We start from the raw sequence: 20,850 nt of genomic DNA, 5'->3' as shown, positions 1-20,850 counted from the left end.
ACCAGAGACTGCAAAGGTCCTGTGACAAGCTAGACTGTGATTTCTGGGACTTGTGCAGGTAACTGTCTGTTGTTGAGTGCATACAAGGCTCTTTTTGGATTGAGCAACTCCATCTATTCCAGATAAGGATAGCTATGGGAGACCCATAATATGAATGTAAGATACAAAGAAATACCCCCCACACAGGTGAGAGTATTAAAATCGAAGTGGTTAAGTGCCGAAGCATTCATAACAAAGTGCCAGAGTTTGAAGTGCAACTAAAAAGCAGCGAAGTTCACATAATAATAGGTATAGGAAGATGTTTAAAATCAGAAGTTGACAGCAGTAAGGTATTTTGGAGAAAATGTAAGCATATAATGAAGGAATGGGCTTCTGGGAAATGGGAGGTGGTCTATCAGTTATAGTAGACAGGAAACTCGAATCCGTCGAGGTAGGAATTGGAGCGGCATGCGAGATTGTTCAGGCAAAACTTAGTATCAGTGATAGGCATAAAATTAAAATTGTAGTTGAATCCTTCTACTAACTGCCAGGCTCGCCTCCTGATGATGTAAGTGAAATCTTCAGAGAAACCCTCAGTTTGCTTGTACATAAGTTTCCCAGTTGTACTGTAGGTATTGGAGGTGACTTTAATTGTCCAACAATCAGCTGGGATAATTAAAGTTTTGTTAGTGATGAGCATGAAAAAACAAGCTGTGAAACTTTGCTAAATGCCTTCTCTGAAAACTACATAGAACAGATAGTTTGGAACTCCACCCATGATGGAAATTATTAAATGTAATGGTAACAAATAGACCAGACCTCTTTGAGGATCTTCACTTTAAATCTGGCATCAGTGACCATGAGGCACTAGTAGCAACAATAATTACCAAAGTACAAAGTCAAACTAAAAAAAGTAGAAAACATTATGTTAATCTAGTTACAGAAGCAGCAATGTCATGTTTCAGTGAGGAACTTGAAACTCTTAGCACAAAACAGGAACATGTAGAGAACTATGGCTCAAGTTTAAAAGTATATTTGACCAAGCATTGGTTAGATGTGTGCCCAGCAAGAGATTCCATGGGGGGAGGGACTCTCCATGGTACACAGTCACTGTAAAGAAACTTCTAAAGAAGTAGAGATTTTTCCATAAAAGGTGTAAAACAAAGCATAGTGCTGTAGCTATAGAGATACTGAATGAAACATGTTTGGCTGTCTAGAGAGCAGCACGTGAGGCCTTCAACGATTACTGTAGCAGAATATTATCGAAAAACCTTGAAGGTCCTTAACCTGATGTAGGCAATCTCCAGTCTGTAGATAAAATAGAACTGCAAAAATCTTATTGATTATTGAAAACTTTCTATTCAGTAATGTACATGGCTTAACAGTTCAGAAATTAGTTTCATTAATTTGTATAGTTATTCACATTTAGTTGTTTCCATTGAGACAGTGACCAGTTTGTTAGATATAAAAAGTAATTAGTGCCTGTATCAGGCTAACCCACAGAATAATTAGCAATCTCTGTGGTGAAGTTTGTCACTCCAAGTACAATAATTCAGTGTGGTACAGTCTGTAGTTTCCAGATCAGCATACAAACACAGTTTCTATAATATTTCTTACACAATTTGACACAAGATATGAATGCTTTTATGTTTTCGACACAGCCTCGAAAGAAGAAAGTCTACATTCTGACTGCAGACTGCCAATTTTGGGACCAAATAAAAAGGTGTTTTGTAAACTACATGATGCTTTGAAAATTGGCAGTGATTAGATTTTACTATTTCAAATGGACTACAAAAGCTAGTTGTGTTTTGACTTAAAGGTAATGTTACTGGTTAGAAATTTAGAAAAGAACGTGGACACTGTTATTGTTCCACAATATGGATACCCTTGTTTACATGTATAAATGCCATATTGAAAAACATAGTAAATTACATGAAATTATCAATTAGTAAGTTAATTACTAAATGCTGTCTGTCATATCATCCAGAAAAATTAAAGTAATGAAAGTATATAGCCAGAGTTCGGAATCCAACAGTGGTTATGACAAACAGTGCAATGAAGAATGATACTAGCTTGTAACTACAAATCTAATTATTTTGGAAGGTAGTTTCAGGCAAAATTAAGTATGTTACTTGACAATTGGAATACTTAATTTTAGAATGGTACGGTGGCATGTGTCATTACATGGAAATATGCCGATTAGCTCACAAAGTTTTACACATTTTGTACTATAATGCTAATTTCAGTTAACTATAACTTTCAATTAGCATGCTGTGCAACCAGACTAACCAAAAGGAATATATGAACAATAAATTTAAAAGGGGGAAAGTTTCATATTTTTTGGAACATCTTTACATACACCACATTCTACTCATATAACAGTATTGAAAATATAGCAGAAAAAAGAGAAAAAAAAAACAATAATTACCCAGGGATGAAAACTTATCAGATGGGGTAAAAACACATTCCTATGTCACAATCTCTCACAATGTAAAAAGAAATTCTGGTCATATGTAAGGGCTATTAATGGTAACAAAGTTAGTGTCTACTACATTCATGTACAAGACAAACTGAAACTGAGGGTAGCAAAGCAAAAGCAGAAATGCTTAAATCCTATTTCAAATGTCCCTTCTCGAAAGAACAGTCAGAAGCATTGTCCCTATTCTTGTGCCACTGAAAAGATGAGTGAAGTAGATATTAGTGTCAATGGTATTGAGAAATAACTGAAACTGTTAAAAGTGAACAAAGCTCCAGGATCTGATGGAACACCTATCAGATTCTATACTGAACTTACAGCTGAGTTATTTCTTCTTCTAACTACAATCTCTCATACATCATTCAAACAAAAACCATGCCCAGTAACTGGAAGAAAGCAGATATCACATCGGTTTACAAGGTGTGTACCACAAGCCATGCACAAAATGACCATCCAGTATCCTTGTCATTCGTTTGTTGTAGAATCTTAGCACATATTCCAAGTTCAAACATAATGAGATACCTTGAACAAAATGATTCCCTCTGTGCCAACCAGCATGGACCATGCAAACAATGATCATGTGAATCCAAAAGTCTCACATAATATACTGAAAGCCATGGATCGAGGCCTGTTTGGGGCCATGCAGTATTCCTCAATTTCCAAAAGCATTTGACTTATTGCCACATCTTTACTTACTATGAAAAGTTCAGTTGCATGAAGTATGAAGTGAAAATTGTGACAGTATTGAGGATTTCTTGTTGGGTAAGGCAAAGCATGTTGTTTCGGCTGGAGAATCATTACCAGATGTCGGAGTAACATGGGAACTGCCCAAGGGAAGTATGCTGTGACTCCCTTGCTGTTCATGTTGTATATTAATGACCTTGTGGGCAATATTAATAGTAGCCTCAGCCTTTTTTTTTTTGCAGATGATGCAGTCATCTACACTGTACTGTCTGAAAGACGCTGTACAAATATTCAGTGAGATATTGATAAGATTACAATGTGATGCAAAGATTGGCAACTTGCTCCCAGTGCTCACAAATGTAAAATTGTGCACTTGCCAAAACTAAATATGTGGTATCCTATGACTATAATATCACTGAGTCACAGTTGGAATCGGTTAATTGATAGAAATACCTGGGTGTAATACTGTGTAGGGATATGAAACTCAGTGATCACATAGTCATGGGTAACGCAGGTGGCGCACTTTGGTATATTGATAGAATACTAAGGAAATGGAGGAAGTTTCAAGAGCCACCTTGAAATTATGACTAGAAACATACCCCAACCTACAAGGAGGGTTGGAACTTAAATAGTGGCAACTATTTATTCACAACCAGTACAAAAGAGTTACATGTTTGCACCTGTTACTGTCCTTCAAAGTAGTGACCAGTGTTGTGTAGAACCCATTGCCAGCAATGTGAAAGGCATAGTATACCTTTTTTGAGAGCCTGTTCTGTTGGTGCAAATGGAGCAGTCTACTGCCTGTCGAATCTCCGGAACACTTCTGAAGCGAATGCCATGAAGTGGTTCCTCCATCTTCGGAATCAAATCAAAGTCACAAGGACTTTATTCCAGGGAGTATGGTGGGTGGTACATTACTTCCCAGTCCCATCGACTGAACAGAGCAGCCACAGCTTGCGCTGTATGCACCCGTACATTGTCATGCAAAATGATGGGTGGGTTGCACAGAAAGTGTCGCCACTTCTTTTGTAAAAACTGGTCATAGGTGATGCTCGAAAAATGAACAGTAATACTGTGCACTGACAGTCTGCTGTGGAGGATCATAATGCATTAGGATAACACCATCACAGTCGTACACAAGAATCACCATACTGGTGCCCTGACGCACTTTCAGATTTCGAGGCGACCCATGATGATGCCATTCATTGGATTGGCGTTTCAGTTTTGGCTTGTACAATGTGGCCCATGTCTCATACAGTGTTACAATATGGCATAAGAAAGCACTCCAAGTGCGTCTTAGCAGCATCGTAACGCATCCATTTCTGTCAAGTCATGCGGAACCCATTGTGATGCAATTTTTCACATGCCCAGGCATTCCTTCAGGATGCGAAGCACAGTCGTATGCACTAATCTGGTTTTGTGGACAAGCTCATGAATCGTATGGCGTCGATCACTGTCCACTAACGCGGCAACAGCATGCACATCTTCTTCAGAGATGCTAGGATGACCTGTCCGATGCATGTCTGCCACAGTTTGCCGACCTGTGTTGAAGGCTTTTACCCAACGGTGCCGATTCACCGCTTGCCTCATGAAGACCTTGATGACACTGTCGTGCTGTATGACCTCTGGCACATTCAATCTTGATCCAACTCTGTTGTTCCTGTTTCGAAAACATAGTGACACTGTTATGTTAGACTGCTCGCTCACAAGTGACCATGTTTTCCTCGATTGTGTGCACGCCGGTGACGTGGGACAGGCAAGTCCATTTGCTGTTAACTGTTAGATGAGTAAGTTTTCAGCCAAAAGGCCTTCTCCTGAAATAGACAATTCACACTCACTGCCCACTGTTTCTGGCTGCCGAGACCTGTGTGTGTGTGTGTGTGTGTGTGTGTGTGTGTGTGTGAGAGAGAGAGAGAGAGAGAGAGAGAGAGAGAGAGAGAGAGAGAGAGAGAGGAGAGAGAGAGAGAGAGAAGGGGGGGGGGGGGGGGGGGAGAGGGAGTTGTCTACTTCAGAAGAAGGCCTTTTGGCCAAAAGCTTACGTATTTAGCAGTCTTTTTGTCATGCCTGTCTGCGACTCAACTCCACTGTATGGTGAGTAGCAGTTTACCCTTTTCGTAATATTGTCAAATGTACAATTTATTTTCTTCCTATATTGTTTAACTCACAATTTTCCCCTGTAGAAACAATATATACTAGTCAAATATTATTTTATAAGGTCAGATGCACAGAATGTTTGAAAGTACGGTCTTTTTTTTTTTTTTTCCAGGAACACATGGATATGCAGATATTTCTTTCCCCGCTGAAGTGTCCCATCACATTGATCAATCTCGCCACTTTTGATCAAAAATATTGATGTATCATGTACATTTGAAATTAGATTAAGAAATACTTTCTTCAGAAATCATTGTTTAATTTTATATTTGCCATATGTCATGTAATCATAAATCTGTTTTTGTTACCTTTATAATTATAATTTATATATACACAAATCTTTAAAAGCTTTTATATTTATAATTTAAATATACAGAAATATTTAAAAAGGAAAATAATAAGTTGTTTGAATTGAGCTTTAATTCTGCTGGAGTCTGGTAAAATATAAATTCATAAGAGCTATAGAACTCGCATTGTTTATACTGAGAGGAAAAAAAGAGACAGAGCAATAGAAGCTTTTTGTTATGATTTCTCTATTCATGATAATATTAAACTACATTCCAATGATGTGGATTGTGAGAAGTATGACTGTTCAGTGAGCAAAATAGTATTGGGAGAGTTATGTCAATTTATAATATGTATGTGTTCCTTATGTATCATAGATTTCACTGTGCCACGTATACTTATGAGCTGCATATACATTCCCTAAAATTTGGTGGCACAAAACCGTGATATTTTGTTGTTCTGTCATTTTCTTGTATTATATTTCCTTTAAGCATAGAAAAAAGTTCCTTAAAAATTGTTTTCCTTAGTTGGTGTACATATTGTCATTAAATGTTGTTGTTCCTCGTGTACCATTATATGTATATGCACACACACACACACACACAGATATAAATAAGTATCTTAGTACATTCTGCGTATATACAACTTTAAAGAAAATTGAAATCATACTGTTCGAATGTCCCAATTGATGTCTATGATTAAAAAATAATGAATTGTGTGCCATATGTGCTAACTACATTATGAACTTTTTTCCCTAAGTGAAGCAATAAGTTCATTTGGGTTAACAGATGAAGAGAGAAGTGCTCATTCCAAATAATCATTATTTCTTGTTTTAATATATAGAAACAAGATACTTTGAATCACAGTTATTAAAATACACACTCACACACATAAAGAAAGAAAGAAACAATAAATCTATTCTGGTAGAGACTTCCAGTTTTACTCTGGAAATCTGGATGGTTGCTGAAAATTTTCTCTGCTTTGACTGTTGCCCAAATTCCCAGGGAGATTAAGGAAGATTTATGGCTGGCAGGTATCACTAGAGAACCATTATTTATGTTTCAGATTGTACTGATGTGTATAAAAGACTGTCCGTCACGAGTGTTAACATGGCAAGTCTGATTGATCTGACTGTAGAATATGGAAGCATTGAAAACATATATTTTATTCACTATCTATCTAAATAAAACAGTGCTCTTGACAAAGAAATCTTTCATTTAAAACACACTCCACTTCCAACCAGGTAATTAAAACTGCAACTATGATCTCACAGTCTTTCAGAGAAACACGTAATGGACAAAACTTGTATGTTCTGTTTTCAGTGGATAGCTGACTGTTCCAGAAGAGAAGAAAAACAGATTTACTTACCTCATATTTATTATATGCTGTACTTTCGTAGGCACGGGAGTCCAAATAGTCATGCAGCAATGAACTTAAGTTACTAGTGAGAAGGGTCTGTCATATTTCTCAAGTTCGGTACATTAATGGACTTTGAGATGAATAATGTAGAACACATTTCAGACCAATCATGCCATAATCATTACACCCTGTTTCTTCTTGGTGTTATTACATGGCTAAGTATTTCAGGCATTCTTTTTTCCCATGACTTGAATGCTTTTCAGAATAACTTTATTGAATGATTCAAAGTTTAGTAACATCCTCACAATGTGCGAACCCAGTTTTTTGTGGTGACATTGTTGAATAAATGCTTCAGGAAGTTCTTGGCCGTGTCAGGTTTGTCAATCTCAAGTTTCCACTGATTTCCTCTGTCATCATTATCAGCAGGTATCTCAGTAGGCTGTTAGATACTTTGATTTGAACAGGAAGATAAAAACAACACCACTCCTTGCCCACTATTGCCTGTACCAAAAAGCAAAAGTTCTCTCTGTTATTTAGTTCTTCAGTGAGTTCATTCACAACTAGGTTCCACAGTAGTGGGGGGAGAACCCCTCCTTGTGGACATCCTCAGGTGGTGTTCATCACCATTTTTTCATTCATCATAGTGGGCTCTTCCTTTCTTCTGTTCAACATAGTCTTTATCCATATATGGTGCTCTCAATGCCATGCTCTTCTGCATCTGTGACCACATAGATTCGAAAGTTGTATTGCTAAAAGCCACTTCTTTATGCAGAAGATGCAGAGAGCAATTTTGTAAAAGTGTAGCACACTCTCCAACTTCCCAAGAAGTTGATGAAGTGTTGTTTGCATGAGTTGCCCGGTTGATATGGTTGTCGGTTTATGTGTGGAGAAACCTTAGCCTCCTTTCGTTAATGCGCGCATTAATGAGTTTTTCTAATGTCTTTAAAAGAAAGGAGGAGAGACTGATTGGTCTCATATCCTTGGCCTTGGTAATACGTTCACTCTGGCTTCGGAATGAAAACAATCCTCGCTGTTTTCCAAGCAGCATAGATGTAGGTTAGTAATGATTCCGATGCTAGGATAACCCTAAACAGGCTACATAGGAGTCTAATTAAACTCTCTCCTACTTTTTCCAGTAGGGCTGAAATATTCCATCTGGGCCTGATGACTTGCAAGGTTAAAATGTTCCAACCATCCACTGGAAATCTTTTATATCAATACATTTTCTGATAGATTCTCAGTTCTTCCTTTATCTGTAAACCAAGTGCCTCTCAGGGACTGAATCATAATCTGTCTGCCAGAGTGTACTGAGGGAAGTGATTCTTGAGGAGCACATCAAGCATCTTGTTCACTGTCTTTGTCTCCTCACCATCGCCCTTCCGTAGAGTACCTCCTGGATTATTTGATTATCTGGTGATCTTGTGAAGTAGCTGTATCTTCCTCCTGCTCAAAGAATACCTTCCAGGATGGTAGATTTGCTTGCTTAAGCACAAGATTATATTCGGTGTGGGGTTCATGATATTTTGTCCATTGTCCTTTCCTTCTTGCAAGGTTTAACAGTCTTCTTACCTGTGTACTTTACAGTTCCAGGTTATTGTTCCAGCAAGGTACATTCCTGTCTATGCACTTTTGGTGCTTGAGCAGTTTTCTAAGTAAAAGATCACAGTGACAGAAAGCAAGGGAAAACCACAGCCATAATGTTTCCCAAGGGCATGGAGCTTTACTGTATGGTTAAATGATGATGGCATCCACTTGGGTAAAATATTCTGGAGGTCAAATAGTCCCCCATTCAGATCTCCAGGCGGGGATTACTCATGAGTATGTCGTTATCAGGAGAAACAAAACTGGCGTTCTACTGATTGGAGTGTGAAATGTGAGATCCCTTAATCGTGCAGGTAGGTTAGAAAATTTAAAAAGGGAAATGGATAGGTAAAAGTTATATATAGTGGGAATTAGTGAATTTCGGTGGCAGGAGGAACAGGACTTACGCTCTGGTGAATAGAAGGTTATAAATTCAAAATCAAACAAGGCTAATACAGGAGCAGATTTAATAATGAATAAAAAAGTAGGAATGTGGAAAAGCTACTATGATCAGCGTAGTGAACGCATTTTGTAGCCAAGATAAGCGTTAAGCCCGCACCTACTACAGTACTAAAAGTTTATATGCCAACTAGCTCCACAGATGATGAAGAGATTGAAGAAATGTATGATGAGATAAAAGAAATTATTCAAATAGTTAAGGGAGATGAAAATTTAATAGTCATGGAGGATTGGAATCCAATAGTAGGAAAAGGAAGAGTAGTAGATGAATATCGACTGAGGGTAAGGAATGAAAGAGGAAACAGCCTGGTAGAATTTTGCGCAGAGCATAACTCTGACAGCTAACACCTGGTTTAAGAATCGTGAAAGAAGGCTGTATACATGGAAGAGATCTGGAGACACCAGAAGGTTTCAGGTTGATTATATAATGGTAAGACCTAGATTTAGGAACCATGTTTCAGCGGTTGTAGAGTGTTTCGTATGGACTGTTAGAGAACAAGTGACAAGGGAAAGGAATACAGTAGAAGAAGAATGGGTATCTCTGAGAGATGAAATAGTGAAGGCCAGACAAGGGCTAGTAGAAATCCTTGGGTAACACAAGAGATATCAAATTTAATTGATCAAAGGATAAAATGTAAAAATACAGTTAATGAAGCAGGCGAAAGGAATAAACATGTCTCAAAAATGAGATGGACAGGAAGTGCAAAATGGCTAAGCAGGAATGTCTAGAGGACAAGTGTGAGAATGTAGAAGCATATACGAGGTATGTCCTCAAAGTAAGTTCCATTTGGTTATATAAAACAAACTTGTACGGATAAAGATAAAAATATTTATTGTACAAAAATCTAAAACTGTTAAACAACTATTGTACATAGCTTCTGAAATTTTGTAGGCACTTGTCATTGTGTGGCACAAGTTTATTTTATGCTTTCTTCATTGAAGGTTGCTGCCTGTGTAATCAACCATGTGGTAACATGTTCTTCCAGCTTGTCATCATTGTTGAAGTGTTGACGACAAAGGACAGATTTTAGTGCAAGAAGAGAATAAAGTCGCGAGGAGCGAGGTCAGAATAAAGTCGCGAGGAGCGAGGTCCAGGCTCTACAGACGATGATCAAACCCGTCCCAGTGAAATTCCCGTAGGAGATGCTTGATCACATTCGCCGTGTGAGGTTGGGCATTGTTGTTGTTGTTGTTGTGGTGGTCTTCAGTCCTGAGACTGGTTTGATGCAGCTCTCCATGCTACTCTATCCTGTGCAAGCTTCTTCATTTCCCAGTACCTACTGCAACCTACATCCTTCTGAATCTGCTTAGTGTATTAATCTCTTGGTCTCCCTCTACGATTTTTACCCTCCACACTGCCCTCCAATACTAAATTGGTGATCCCTTGATGCCTCAGAACATGTCTTACCAACCGATCCCTTCTTCTAGTCAAGTTGTGCCACAAACTTCTCTTCTCCCCAATCCTATTCAATACCTCCTCATTAGTTATGTGATCTACCCATCTAATCTTCAGCATTCTTCTGTAGCACCACATTTCGAAAGCTTCTATTCTCTTCTTGTCTAATCTATTTATTGTCCATGTCTCACTTCCATACATGGCTACACTCCATAAAAATACTTTCAGAAACGACTTCCTGACACTTAAATCTATACTCGATGTTAACAAATTTCTCTTCTTGAGAAAGGCTTCCCTTGCCATTGCCAGTCTCTCTACTCCGACCATCATCAGTTATTTTGCTCTCCAAATAGCAAAACTCCTTTACTACTTTAAGTGTCTCATCTCCTAATCTAATTCCGTCAGCATCACCCGACTTAATTCGACTACATTCCATTATCCTCGTTTTGCTTTTGTTGATGTTCATCTTATATCCTCCCTTCAAGACGCTATCCATTCCGTTCAACTGCTCTTCCAAGTCCTTTGCTGTCTCTGACAGAATTACGATGTCATTGGCGAACCTCAACGTTTTTATTTCTTCTCCATGGCTTTTAATTCCTACTCCAATTTTTTCTTTTGTTTCCTTCACTGCTTGCTCAATATACAGATTGAATAACATCGGGGAGAGGCTACAACCCTGTCTCACACCCTTCCCAACCACTGCTTCCCTTTCATGTCCCTCGACTCTTATAACTGCCATCTGGTTTCTGTACAAATTGTAAATAGCCTTTCGCTCCCTGTATTTTACCCCTGCCACCTTCAGAATTTGAAAGAGAGTATTCCAGTCAACATTGTCAAAAGCTTTCTCTAAGTCTACAAATGCTAGAAATGTAGGTTTGTCTTTTCTTAATCTAGCTTTTAAGATAAGTCATAGGGCATTATCATGGAAAAAACACCTTTTGACAGTAATCCTCGGCACTGCTTCTGTATTGCATGGCACAATTTCTTAATGGTCTCGCAGTAACCATGTGCATTGATTGTTTGTCCTCGTGGTAAGAAATCAACCAGCAAAATGTCTTTTCTGACCCAAAAAACAGTGCTCATGACTTTTCATTGGAGATGAAGTGTGCCTCCATTCCACTGATTGCTCTTTTTTTTCAGGGATGCCATACAATACCCAATTTTTATCCCCTGTGATTATCCAAGAAAGAAAACCATCGCCTTCATTGTAGCGTGTCAAAAACTGAAGTGCACTGCCCATTTGTTGTTTCTTTGCGTTGTGCAGTAACAATTTTGGGTACCCAAAGTGAACAAAGTTTTAGAAATTTCAGTTTTTCAGTAACAATTTCATGAATTAGTGATCATGAGATTTGTGGGACTTCCATAGAAATGGCACTAAATGTAAACCTACGGTTGTGCTTAATCTTCTCTTCAATTGCGTGAACCAGTTCATCAGTAACCACAGATGGGCATCCACTTCAATCTTCATTGTGCACTTGGTTACATCCTTCAGTGAACTGTCTGACCCATCTTCTAACCATTGAATCACTCATAGCATTTTGTCTGTAAACCTCGCAGATTTGCCATGAATTGGTGTAACTGTCTTTGCATTTAGAAAAAGAATCACAGACCTGATTTCACACGTGGCAGCATTTTCAATTACATCCGACATTATAAAGAAGCACTACAAAGCACACATTGGCAGCAGCGATCATAAAATGGTATACATGTCTTCCCTTCTGCACATGCTCGGAACTGCGATCGTAACGCTGCTGCAGATAGAAATACAAAAGGAACTTACTTTGTGGACAACCCTCGTATCATTAGGGTTAAGAGAGATGTCACTTACAGGAAAATTAGAGAGACTTTTGGAGAAAAGAGAACCACCTGTATGAATATCAAGAGCTCAGAGGGAAAACCAGTCCTAAGCAAAGATGGGAAAGCAGAAAGGTGGAAAGAGTATAGAGGGTCTATAGATGGGTGATGTACTTCATGGTAATGTTCTGGAAATAGAAGAGGACATAGATGGAGATGAGATGTGAGATATGATACTGTGCGAAGAATTTGATAGAGCACTGAAAAACCAAACTCAAAACAAGGCCCTGGGAGTAGACAACATCCCATTAGAGCTATTGATAGCCTTGGAAGAACCAGCCAGAACAAAACTCTTCCATTTGGCGAGTAAGATGTATGAGACAGGCGAAATACCCTCAGACTTGAAGAAGAATATAATAATTCAAATCCCAAAGAGAGCAGGTGTTGAGAGCTGTGAAAATTTCCAAACTATCAGTTTAATAAGTCACAATTGCAAAGTGCTAACACGAATTCTATACAGACAAATGGAAAAATTGGTAAAAGCTTACCTCAGGGTAGATCACTCTGTATTCCGTAGAAATGTAGGAACATGCAAGGCAATACTGACCCTACGACTTATCTTGGAATATAGGTTAAGAAAATGCAAATCTACATTTATAGCATTTGTAGACTTAGAGAAAGCTTTTGACATTGTTGACTGGAATATTCTCTTTCAGATTCTGAAGGTGGCAAGGATAAAATATGAGGACCAAAATGCTGTTTACAATTTGTACAGAAAGCAGAAGACAGCTTCAAGAGTCGAAGGCCATGAAAGGGAAGCAGTGGTTGGGAAGGAAGTGCGACAGGGTTGTAGCCTATCCCTGATGTTACTCAATCTGTATATTGAGCAAGTAATAAAGAGAAGAAAAGAAAAAATTGGAGTGACATTAAAATCCAGGGAGAAGAAACAAAAAGTTTGAGGTTTGCTGATGACATTGTAATTCTGTCAGAGACAGAAAAGGACATGGAAGAGCAGTTGAACGGAATGGATAGTATCTTGAAAGGAGGACATAAGATGAACATCAACAAAAGCAAAACATGGATGGTGGAATGCAGTCGAATTAAATCAGGTGATACTTAGGGAATTAGATTAGGAAATGAGACACTTAAAGTAGTAAAGGAGTTTTGCTATTTAGGGAGTAAAATAACTGATGATGGTCGAACTAGAGAGGATATAAAATATAGAGTGGCAATGGCAAGGAAAGCGTTTCTGAAGAAGAGAAATTTGTTAACATTGAATATAGATTTAAGTGGCAGGAGGTCCTTTCTGAAAGTATTATATGGAGTGTAGCCATGTATGGAAGTAAAACATGAATAATAAACAGTTTAGACAAGAAGAGAATAGAAAAAAGATGGAGCAAGGGTCCATTGTGGCAGGAATGGTGTGAAGGAAATGTAAGTGACGCAGAAATGGGCAAAATAGATGATGGTTTTGACAGGTGCTCGATAAGCGAAAAGGCACGTAAAGATGCATAAAAAAATTTGTAAAGACATGCAGAAACATGCATAGATATGAAAAAAATACACAAAAATACGTTAAAAACTTGCAGAAATGTGAGGTGAGTGAAAAAGAACTCTAAAGTGTGTGTGTGTGTGTGTGTGTGTGTGTGTGTGTGTGTGTGTGTGTGTGTGGGATCAGTAGGAATAAATGTAATTATAACTGTTGGAGGAAAGAGTTTGGAGCATCAGACAGCAATCCATGCTTTCATGAAGTCTGTGTTGTGTGTGGACGATTGTTGATACAGTGTGGCTCAGAAGTAGATGTGGTTTGGAAGAGAGCAAATAGGTACAGGAAAGAAGAGAAAGAACAGACATTGTGAAGAGTAGTGCTACAGAGAAGAGTAACAAAGGAAAACATCACAGGGTTGTAGGATGAAAGAAAGCCATTCTGCAGAAAAAAAAAACAATGGAAACTCCAGGCAGGAATATCAACAATGTAGGAAGACAGATTGCTAATTGCTGTAAAGAAGACAAGTCAAGTTGTAGACAGGCACAATTAAAAGACATGCACATAAAGCCTTTGGCCACAGATTACTCAGTTTAAACACACACACAAATGAGAACACCTTACTATAACGTAACTATAAAATGTAACTACTCTTGGGTTCAGCATTTATATATTGGAGTTTTTGTGGACTCATCCTTTATGCAGATCTGTCGCAGCTGAAGTCCTAAGTTCTCAGTAAATGTCAAGAATTTTAACTTCGGAAAAGTTAAAATTAAAAATCGTCTTGTGTTATGTTTTTTAAATACATTTATTATACTTTCAAAACAGAATTAAAGTATTATTATATAGGCAAACAATACTTACAATACAAAAGGAGCAGCTAGATGCTCACTGCTCAAAAACTAAAACCAGACTGACTCACTTTGCCGACATGGCAGCTACTATTTATATTTTCTTAACAATCCCGAACAATCCTCGGTATTGTTTAAAATTATTATTTCATTAATTAACAATTAAAACTCTCATCCTAAACAAATTACACATTTCAATGATGACCTTGATTTTTATATATTAAACACATGAATAAATTCTAGTTTACATACTAATTGTATAGTGTATAAACGCTTAGGTGTTAAATGTTAACAATACACTTGTTATATTTACTAATTATAGAAGATTCATATCATATAAAATGTTTCTTACCAATAACAGACTTCTACACATTAGTATAATTAAGATTCCTTAATTATTTTCTTCGTAACTGTTTCAGAAGTACATATTTCCATACACCTCATGTCTCAGAAACTACTTTTTATGGTTAAAATTTATGCGTTTTTTTCATTAGTTTTGATTGGACTGTTATGTTTCAACAACCCCAAAAAGGATTTGTGCAACAGAAAGTTGAACAAAACCTTTTCTGACAAATGTACGTAACAGTCCTCATTTTACAATAAACTGGAGAAACAAGCAGTTTACTTATGGTGTGAGATAAATCCTATGTTTGATTGAAAATGTAAATTAATTATGAAGCATTATGCAATCATTATTACTCAACAGTACAAGGGAAGAACAAGTTATTACTTAACTGTATGAGCTAACATACAACTTACAGTTTCAAACTAGTACAAAATTCTTATGTGTAAATGCACTAATCCCTGTACTTTACATAAATGTAAATAGTCTTGATGTTTGCAGTATGCAGACTGATCCATAGTGAATCTTGAGATATGTAGTACACAGACTGCTTTATAGATAATCTTGAAGTCTGCAGTATGCAGACTGCTTTGTAGAGAATCTTGAAGATTACAGTAAGTAGACTGCTGTTTGGGATGAAATGTCTGACCAATGACCAATCTTACTATTTCTCATTTGTCAAGACACTTCCAACGCCACTTTCCCACCCTTACAATCATTCAAACAGGATACGTAAGAGTGCAGTTACATATAACTCTGAGTGACAATGTAAGTGACTAATACATGATATTGGCTGTGTTTTATAAGTAATTGAAACAGCACCAACAACTATGTGGTTGGGCCTTATATACAGGTACGTGTTCACCACTTGGTTGTGAGTACAAAATAAATGAATCATAAATGATTGGTACATCATGATGAAACATGGTTAGGTATTATACATTGGTAAGCGTTCACCACTTGGGTGTGAATACACGATAGATAAATCATAAATAATTGGTATATCATGACAATTATATGGTTGAACATTATACATTGGTAATTGGTTCATAAGTGTCAGATACACCATGACAATAATGTTTGAGCATTGTACATTGGCAAATTGGCACAGAAGTGACACATACATAATGACAGTTATATGGTTGAGCATAATACATTGGTAATTGGTTCATAAGTGACAGATACATCATGACAATAATATGAATAGGTTTTATACATTGGTAAGTACAAATATTAATAATTGTTCACAACTTTGAGTGCTGGTATGTAGCAAAATAAATACATAAGTAAAATGTTTATCAATTCAGTGACAACATACAACAAAATTAGACATAAATAAATAATATAGTATCACTGAGAATAGTTGCATCTACTAATGCAGAAATGCTAGCTTGTTCCCCGGATCCTCCTATAAAATAGGTTTCAGTCGCTTAATAAAGCTGACACGGTAACTAAGAAGGGTCTCAGCAATAGAGACATATGCATGTGGACAGGGGGAAGGATAACTTGGTACTCTAATGAGACGTAAGAAATGAAATAGAAGGCTCAGAGTGTTGGAGTTGAAGAAGAAAAGACAGACCCCAAAGTCAGGAAACCCCCCTACCCAGGACCCCCACTGTTGCAGTACTTCACTGTGACGCCGGAGGGAGAAGAATGTTCGGCATTCCCTGCAGAACGGACTTGCCACAGCTTCACCTTTCAAGTCCCCAAAAATTAACCCCAACACTCCCTATTGATTGATCAACAAAGGGCGAACAAATAGCATTCTGCTGGACAGAGTAAATGACAAATACAATGCTGTATTGGTTAACCAAGTAATAAATGCTAGATCCTACCAGCTGACTTATAAGCAGTCCCTCTAGTATCTGGATTTGATAAAACATAATCAATTACATAAACATATAATATTGAAACCTGTGACATATCTGAGACATATCCACATAATTTGCTGTCAAATGTACTGTTTGGTTTTAGAAATGGCTTAACAACTGAAAATGCTATAGTCTCTTTTCTCTGTGAGGTTTTGGACGGATTAAATAAAAGGTTGCGAACGTTAGGTGTTTTCTTTGATTTAACGAAGGCTTTTGACTGTGTTGACCACAAAATATTACTGCAGAAGTTGGAACATTATGGAGTAAGGGGAGTAGCTTACAATTGGTTCGCCTCCTACTTTAAGAACAGAAAGCAGAAGGTAATCCTCCGCAATATTGAGAGTGGTAATGACGTTCAGTCCCAATGGGGCACTGTTAAATGGGGCGTTCCCAAAGGGTCGGTGCTGGGCCACTGCTGTTTCTTATTTATGTAAATGATATGCCTTCTAGTATTACAGGTGATTCAAAAATATTTCTTTTTGCTGATGACACCACCTTGGTAGTGAAGGATCTTGTGTGTAATATTGAAACATTATCAAATAATGTAGTTCATGATATAACTTCGTGGCTTGTGGAAAATAATTTGATGCTAAATCACAGTAAGACTCAGTTTTTACAGTTTCTAACCCACAATTCAACAAGAACTGACATTTTAATCAGACAGAATGGGCATGTTATAAGCGAGACGGAACAGTTCAAGTTCCTAGGCGTACGGATAGATAATAAGCTGTTGTAGAAAGCCCATGTTCAGGATCTTGTTCAGAAACTAAATGCCGCTTTATTTACCATTAGAACAGTATCTGAAATAAGTGACATTTCAACACGAAAAGTAGTATACTTTGCATATTTTCATACGCTTATGTCATATGGTATTATTTTTTGGGGTAATTCTTCTGATTCAAAAAGGGTATTTTTGGCTCAAAAACGGGCTGTTCGAGCTATGTATGGTGTAAGTTCGAAAACCTCTTGTCGACCCCTATTCAATAGTCTGGGAATTTTGACATTGCCCTCACAGTATGTATTTTCTTTAATGTCGTTTGTTGTTAGCAATATTAGCTTATTCCCAAGAGTTAGCAGCTTTCACTCAGTTAATACTAGGCAGAAATCAAATCTGCATGTGGAATGCACTTCCTTGACTCTTGTGCAGAAAGGAGTGCAGTATTCTGCTGCATCCATTTTCAATAAGCTACCACAAGAACTAAAAAATCTTAGCAGTAGCCCAAACACTTTTAAGTCTAAACTGAAGAGTTTCCTCATGGCTCACTCCTCCTATTCTGTCGAGGAGCTCCTGGAAGAGCTAAAAAATTAAGCAAATTCCAGTGTTACATTCTTGATTTTCTTTATTTAAACTAACGACTTGTCGCCTGAATATGTTTCTTATATTTCATTTTATCTGTTTCTACAATCGTGTTATAATTTCATGTAATGACTCGTTCCATGACCATGGAGACTTCTCCTACATGTGGTCCCACGGAACAATAAATAAATAAATAAAAATAAAAATAAAAAATTACTAAAGCGAGGTACAGAATTGCTGTATTCCTCTGATATCTGTTGCTGCTCAAACATAAATTATTATATAAATATAACAATATAGAAATAAAGTAGCCAAATGCATCAAATACAGCATATTTCATATAAAAAAAAAAAAAGTCAACTGCCTCACTGGGCGGATAATCCAAGTGTTACAATATTCACATTATGTGAAGTACTTTCATATACATCAATATATTTACTAATATATCTAAAAACAAAGATGATGTGACTTACCAAACGAAAGCGCTGGCAGGTCGATAGACACACAAACAAACACAAATCCTGCCCTGAAATGAGATCCATCCTTCATGAAATCCTCCCCACTCCACCAAACCACCTTCCCTACCCTCTGGCTCCTATCCTTGTAACCACCCCCGGTGTAAAACCTGTCCCATGCACCCTCCCACCACCACCTACTCCAGTCCTGTAACCCGGAAGGTGTACACGATCAAAGGCAGAGCCACGTGTGAAAGCACCCACGTGATTTACCAACTGACCTGCCTACACTGTGATGCATTCTATGTGGGAATGACCAGCAACAAACTGTCCATTCGCATGAATGGACACAGGCAGACAGTGTTTGTTGGTAATGAGGATCACCCTGTGGCTAAACATGCCTTGGTGCATGGCCAGCACATCTTGGCACAGTGTTACACCGTCCGGGTTATCTGGATACTTCGCACCAACACCAACCTATCCGAACTCCGGAGATGGGAACTTGCTCTTCAATATATCCTCTCTTCCCGTTACCCACCAGGCCTCAATCTTCGCTGATTTCAAGTTGCCGCCACTCATACCTCACCTGTCATTCAACAACATCTTTGTCTCTGCAAACTGGTCTTTAAATATGTCTGCTTGTGTCTGTATATGTGTGGATGGATATATGTGTGTGTGTGAGTGTATACCCGTCCTTTTTTCCCCCTAAGGTAAGTCTTTCCACTCCCAGGATTGGAATGACTCCTTACCCTCTCCCTTAAAACCCACATCCTTTCGTCTTTCCCTCTCCTTCCCTCTTTCCTGATGAGGCAACAGTTCATTGCGAAAGCTTGAATTTTGTGTCATGTTTGTGTGTCTATCGACCTGCCAGTGCTTTCATTTGGTAAGTCACATCATCTTTGTTTTTAGATATATTTTTCCCACGTGGAATGTTTCGCTCTATTATATTAATATATTTACTAAACATCACAGAGCCAAGAGTGACACTGACAAAAGAAATTTTTTGTTATGTTTTCAAAATTATACAAGAGGCAGGTCTGAGATGTAAAATTAAAGTTACTGGAATCTCAGCCAAGTGATATAGAAGTTCCTTTTCCAGATGTCAGGGCATACATAAGTCTTACATTAAGTTCAAGGACATATTTCATGTGTTTATAATGTTACAAAATTTTATATAAGGCAAAGACAAAAGATATATATGTATATGTTTTTCAAGTGGAAGTACTTATAAATGAACAGAGTGATAGGCTCAATTATAGTTATTATATTGCTGTTAATAATTGCAAGGGTAGGCTGAATGCCACAAGAAAGCAGTTTACCACAAATACACTCCTGGAAATTGAAATAAGAACACCGTGAATTCATTGTCCCAGGAAGGGGAAACTTTATTGACACATTCCTGGGGTCAGATACATCACATGATCACACTGACAGAACCACAGGCACATAGACACAGGCAACAGAGCATGCACAATGTCGGCACTAGTACAGTGTATATCCACCTTTCGCAGCAATGCAGGCTGCTATTCTCCCATGGAGACGATCGTAGAGATGCTGGATGTAGTCCTGTGGAACGGCTTGCCATGCCATTTCCACCTGGCGCCTCAGTTGGACCAGCGTTCGTGCTGGACGTGCAGACCGCGTGAGACGACGCTTCATCCAGTCCCAAACATGTTCAATGGGGGACAGATCCGGAGATCTTGCTGGCCAGGGTAGTTGACTTACACCTTCTAGAGCACGTTGGGTGGCACAGGATTCATGCGGACGTGCATTGTCCTGTTGGAACAGCAAGTTCCCTTGCCGGTCTAGGAATGGTAGAACGATGGGTTCGATGACGGTTTGGATGTACCGTGCACTATTCAGTGTCCCCTCGACGATCACCAGTGGTGTACGGCCAGTGTAGGAGATCGCTCCCCACACCATGATGCCGGGTGTTGGCCCTGTGTGCCTCGGTCGTATGCAGTTCTGATTGTGGCGCTCACCTGCACGGCGCCAAACACGCATACGACCATCATTGGCACCAAGGCAGAAGCGACTCTCATCGCTGAAGACGACACGTTGTGATATTCGCTATTTTTGACTTCATTAAAACAGCAAATACGAGTAGTTAATACTTTCAGCCAGAAGGCAAATACTTGTTTGTAAATAATGATTAATGTATAATGAGGCGTCGCATAGCGACGGTGGAATTTTCTAGTGATGTAATTTGTCGTCTTTGGGCGGCAATAAAAACAGAAAAATACGGATAGATATACGATCCTTCACTATTTTGTTCGCTGGAGAACAAATGAAGCCTTGAGCGCTAAGAAGACTGTTTACTGTTTTTCTCGAGTAAGACGGACGCAGATTTGTGGCGGTCTGATCTAATTATTTTTACTAAATA

General features: G+C 38.2%; 1 protein-coding gene across 2 annotated transcripts in view; it reads left to right on the top strand.

Moving 5' to 3' along the window:
• LOC124716953 (E3 ubiquitin-protein ligase RNF103-like) overlaps positions 1-6,775 on the top strand; it is a 129,004-nt gene extending 122,229 nt beyond the window's left edge. For both annotated transcript variants that reach the window (XM_047243556.1, XM_047243547.1), the window contains one exon: positions 5,406-6,775. The gene's annotated coding sequence lies outside the window, so the exon portion shown is untranslated. The remainder of the gene's footprint in view (positions 1-5,405) is intronic.
• Positions 6,776-20,850: the final 14,075 nt, after the last annotated feature.

Source organism: Schistocerca piceifrons, chromosome 1, assembly GCF_021461385.2.
Source record: "Schistocerca piceifrons isolate TAMUIC-IGC-003096 chromosome 1, iqSchPice1.1, whole genome shotgun sequence".
NCBI classification, from domain to species: domain Eukaryota; kingdom Metazoa; phylum Arthropoda; class Insecta; order Orthoptera; family Acrididae; genus Schistocerca; species Schistocerca piceifrons.
Note: the sequence above shows the minus strand (reverse complement) of the source record. Positions and strands in the feature narration are given on the sequence as shown.